The sequence below is a fragment of the Cyprinodon variegatus genome, unplaced genomic scaffold (assembly GCF_000732505.1).
Source record: "Cyprinodon variegatus isolate N-32 unplaced genomic scaffold, C_variegatus-1.0 Scaffold545, whole genome shotgun sequence".
NCBI classification, from domain to species: domain Eukaryota; kingdom Metazoa; phylum Chordata; class Actinopteri; order Cyprinodontiformes; family Cyprinodontidae; genus Cyprinodon; species Cyprinodon variegatus.
Window position 1 is genome coordinate 195,748 of NW_015150998.1, and position 5,354 is coordinate 201,101.

At 38.8% G+C, this 5,354-nt stretch overlaps 1 protein-coding gene across 4 annotated transcripts in view; it reads left to right on the forward strand.

Annotated features, from left to right (window-relative positions):
* Window positions 1-1,107: 1,107 nt before the first annotated feature.
* Window positions 1,108-5,354, forward strand: part of zfyve9 (zinc finger, FYVE domain containing 9) — a 36,548-nt gene continuing 32,301 nt past the window's right edge. For 2 of the 4 annotated variants that reach the window (XM_015391533.1, XM_015391535.1), the window contains exon 1: window positions 1,108-1,302. The gene's annotated coding sequence lies outside the window, so the exon portion shown is untranslated. The remainder of the gene's footprint in view (window positions 1,303-5,354) is intronic. The other 2 variants (XM_015391534.1, XM_015391536.1) reach the window with 1 other exon arrangement.

Here is a 5,354-nt window from a genome sequence, read left to right on the forward strand (position 1 = left end):
AAAAAAAAAAAAAAAAAAAAAAAAAAAAAAACAATTAGAAAGGTTTAATACTTACAAAGATAAACTGTTCTAGACCAAATTTACCAGGGTTTCTTTTGCACAGGGCCGAAGAACAAAAATATGAAACAAAAACAGGGCTTTAAAAAAAAAAAAAAAAAACTTTTACTTTTTGATAAGGAATTACTCTTTTTGACTTATGCTACATCTAACAACTTGTTACCTTTGTGTATATCTACATATGCTTTCATATGGGTTTCATATAAATACATTTCCCCAAACAGGGACAATGCAGTTTAGTTGTATAGGGGATTCTTGACAGGGGCCTGGCCCATGTTATGGCCCCTGTACTGAAAACAAATGCTGCTGAAACTATTTTCTCTTCAAATATGTGCATTTTCTCTGTGGTGGGTAGGTAAGGCATTTCGCCAGTAGAATATGATGATTTACAATTGAAATACAAAAAAAAAAATCTATTTTCTTATTTCAATTGCATCATATACACATCTTTTTTTAAAACGGCATGCATACTAATTTAAAAAAATGGCTTATTAGCGTGACACTAAATTTATTTCTTATGATAATGAACGCTGGGAGAATAGACTGTAACTGATTCAACCCTTGGACCAAATACACATTTTTCCTTTACTATTAACTTTGGCAGTTATTTCTAAATTACAATAATCGTAAAGCTTCAGCTAGATCAGTGGTCTGCAACCTTTTAGTTTATGGCTTACTTAAATCCTAAACATTGTGCTTTTAGCCTCTTTCCTTTTTTTTGGTACGTTTGTAATTCCTTTTTTATGTGTCCCTATGAAAAGAAGCAATGACCCCACCCTGGTCACTGGGTCACTGGTTATTTGTCTATGTGAGTGGGTTGAATACAAATTCAATTCAGCTTTTTAAAGAGTTTGGAAATCAATCGATGATTATTTACTTATGTGTGTACCATACAAAATTTCAATGAAAAATACAAAACACAAAAACGTTAATAAATAACGAAGGTAGTATTATTTTGAAAGGCAAAACCGGAAGTGGGATGTGTCCATTCTAGCTAATACAATTTCTCCCTATTTTCCCAGTATTGAGCCTTTGGGGGGGAGGATCCTCTGCACAACTACAGCAGGATAACGGCTGCACTTTTCGAGTAGTGCGGTTCGAGTCGAGCAGACGGAGGAGGGAAGTCTAAACAGTGAGACTCAAAAATAGCTTCCAAAGGCGATTAGCTATGAAGGGACAAAACAGAGGAGCCGCTCGGGAATCTACGTAAGAAAAAAAAAAAAAGAAAGGATGAGGATTCCTCTGGTGAGTAACCGGATTTGTTTTTCTGGTCTACTTGGCTCTAAAACCGCCATTGCAACGGCAACTTGATGTTAGCAAAGTGAGCGGAAGGTTTTTACGACATTTTAAGTTTTTTTTTTTTCTTTTAAGTGTGAAGAATCCCTAAAAGGTGTCGTAACGGTTACTGATTTCTACGCCATTTACACGCTCTCCGCTACGTTATAAGCTGCAGCTAAAACTGCTAGTAGATGAAATAAAGAGGGGAAATATACTCCTAGATAATTTTCATAAATGTAAATCATTTTAATGTGATTATTATCACTATAATCCTACAACCTGACCACCGAGGCGGTAACGGTGTTGGTGTCCGCGTGAGCAACGAGCCTCCGCCGTCACCGCGCGCACGACTGCCCGCTGAATCACCGGGGCTGGAAACCCAGCCGCTCCAGCCTGCTGCCAAACCGCTCAGAAGGTTTCCTCAGCCATCTGCATTTTAACTTTCACTCACTATTTATTTGACGTTTAGTATGAAAGTTAAAGGTGGCCTTTCTCTCAGGGTGGCTGGTGCAGATGTGAGGAAAAGTCAGCTAAAGCTAACATCATAACAAACACACACAAAAAAACTGCAACCATTTTCATTTTATATCCCCGGTAGTTGTAACCTGATGGTTTTGTTATTGACTCTGTTCACCTCTACTACCTGTGAAGGAGTTTTTAAAAATATAGATATGTATGGTTTGGCCTGCAGGCACAGCTACAGTGTGAGTTGTGGTTGCATAACCTCAGCTGATGGTCACCTATAGGGTTGCTTGCTTGGTGCTGTGTGTCCTGCAGCCACCTCACACTGCGGTCACCAGGGTCCTGTTAAGGTTACAGGAGGCTTTATTAGGAAAGAAATCCTGAGCCTTCCTAAATACGCTATAGAAATCGGCCTGCTTAGATTTAAAAAGGAAATGTGTATATATATAAAAAAAAAAAAAAAAAAAAAGATTTAGCTCAATGTTACAAGTTGTACCCATCAATTTTTGCCAATCAGCTCATCGCTTTATTTCCTCTGCTTTTATATTGATCTGCTTATCTGTTCTTTCATTCTTTATTTACAGCTGTCTTTTTTTATTGAACTTTATTAATCTCACATTGGAGAAATTTACCTCTGCTTTTTTTATTTTTTACTTTGTTTTTATTAAACTTTTATTTAACACAGCAAGATACAGACATTCAAGCGTAACATAATAAACAACATACACAAAACAAATAAATAAATAAAATAAAACAATTAAACAAAAGAGGAAAAACAAAACAATAAGTAATCAGGGAGACCAAAATATATAAATAAATAATATCCACTCAAATATGATAGCTTGTCACACTTTAACTTTGGGTCTTTTTCCCAGGCCAGGTCCATAAGCGCTGACCTCACCCTGTGAGATGTGGCGACATCATGGTAGCCCAGAAATGGGTCCCAGGTCCGATAAAATACAACAGGTTTGTCCTTTAATGCCATAGAAGAAGCCTCAAATGGAATGATACCAGTCACAGTTTGTTTCCACTGGTTTAGAGGAGGGGTGGGTTTGTCAGTGATCCACAAGGCCAAGATACATTTCCGGGCGCAGTGCAGCAGAATATGTAAAAGGTCTCTGTGGCGAAAATCAACTGGCAGGTCATCTTCCAGTCCTAATATGCAGGTCCTTGCACTCAGATGTAGATGACATTTGAAAATCAGACTTAGCTGTTGAACAATTATACTCCAAAACTGTTGGATATGAGAGCAGCTCCATAGACCATGAATAAATGAACCTGCAACAGATTGACATTTATTACAGAGATCTGAAAGGTTTGAATCAAATCTGTGTCTATCTACAGTACATGAGTGATATAAAGCCTATGCAAAATCTTAAATTGCCTCTCCCATGCAGAGTTAGACACCAGGACCCTAGAGGGCTTACATCTGCATTTAGCCCATCCCCCTGGAGTGGGCTGCCATTGTGCGGCACCCGGGGAGCAGTGTGGGGGTAAGGGTCTTGCTCAGAGTGGCAGTCTGTGGGAATGGGGCTCGAACTCAGAACCTCAGGATTCCAAGCTCTATGTCCTAACCACTAGACCGCCTCTATCCATTCAACTTTAAATTAAAAAGCATTTTTAACGTGGAATACATGCAGATAACTTAATTAAAGAACTGCTTTCTGATTCATGTGATAATTTTAATTTCTAGGCACATCTGTCCCATTTGAAACCTGTAGATTCAACTTTTTTTCCCTCTTTGTTCACCCAAACAAAATGAATAACTTTCACTCATCTTTGCTTCAATTGACCTAAAATGTATTTTTCAGGAAGTTAAATCTCTAAATGTTTCTCTTTCTTCTAAATAATAATTCCTTGGAAGGAATTATAAAAGGCCGATGATGATTTCTCTTTTTCTTTAAATACTTCTCTGTCATCTGTTGTGCTTTTTCGATGGTTTGCACACACGGGAGGGACAAAATGTTAGAAACTTCATGATAAGTTTGGCCATTCAAGTGTTCAATTGACAATCGATGCAGCCTTGATATGTTTCTCTTAAAAGCAGGTAATTTTTTTCTCTAGGCTGAAATAACACGGCCTCTCTCTTTCCTGGACTCCCTGGCAGTTCTTTTAGGCCATGAAACATAAACTGGATATTTGATGAGGGTTTCTACCTGTCGAAAGAGAAGATGATACCGACACTCCATCTTCAGGTGGTATTAAAAACCCAGAGGGGCTCATTCAGCCGACTGATCCAACAGGCGCCCATCCGAAGACAGGCTCCTGTGTGTGCAGAGACTTCCCAGATGTAGGTTACTGTACGCTTTCAGAAATGATTACAAGCCTCTCCCTGATGGCAGCTCGGCTCCCTGCGCTGCCTTTCCTGTCTGAAGGTGTTTAAAGTAGATCAGAACGTAAAGCGGAGAGCTCATAATCACTCCTGACAGTTACTGTGAAGCAGAGCAACTCTTTCTTCTCTTTTTGTTGTTTTTCTTCCTCTTAAAATCTCAGATTTATTCACCCCACCTGTGCTTGTCGTTTCCTTCGATACACCAAGAAACACAAAACGTTTCTAAAGGGACAGCGACGGGACAACTCCCAGAGTTGTCCCAACATTACATAATTGGTGTCACTCAGTCATGGGACGCGTTGCTAGAAAGTGATGTCAGACCATTCTTAAACAGAGGAAGTGATCATTTGAGGTTTCCTCTGTCCACCCTCAGTAGCCGTTGTGTTTGGATCTTAAAGTGCTGTTTAGCAGGATGTGAACTTGCTGGCCCGGCATTCCTGCTTTAGGAAGCATGGAAGTTAGAGCCCTGATTTATAGAGGAAGTCTTCCATCCATCCGTACATACACACATCCCTTTTTGCAAGATGTTTATATATTTTTTTTACAATTTTAATATTATAACTGCTCTAAGTGGGTCTCTGTCAGCTAAAGGTATGTTTTAGTGAGTCTATACTCGATTATGTCAATAATCGATTAATCATGATTAATCTGATCAATTGTTTGAGCCCTACTTGGTTCCATAACAATTTTGGTACCTGGTTAAAAAGGTTTTGTCCAAGTGAGTTAAGTTGTGCTGAAGATGCCTGGTCAGAAGACTCTCTGTTACTGATTCAGGGAGGGAGTAGATTCACAGTTCATATAACCAGAGTGATCCCAGTGCAATAATCAGCTCTATTGAATTTTTAGTATCCGATATTTTACTTTGCTCTTTTCACACTTGATCATGGACTTTTCCTTTGTCCTTTCACAGCTTTGCTGAGAGTTCTATGGTTACATTAATTCATTGTTTACTTATTGCACATATGTGCAAAACCTTATCGGTCAGGTGGTCTTGTTATGGGAAATATACACAAAGGTTTAGGGATGCAAGATATAATCAACGTATTATAGGTATCGGGTGATATTTTGGCCATTGTACTGTTTTAACTCCCAAATATAAAAGGCGTTTCTAATCTTTTTGTGAGGGTCATAAGTACCCAACTGATGCACAAGTCCTCCACAGGAGAGATGCTAAAACTCTTGGCCCTCTTTCTTTAAAGTTTCAGAAACCTGTAGCTGGACTACA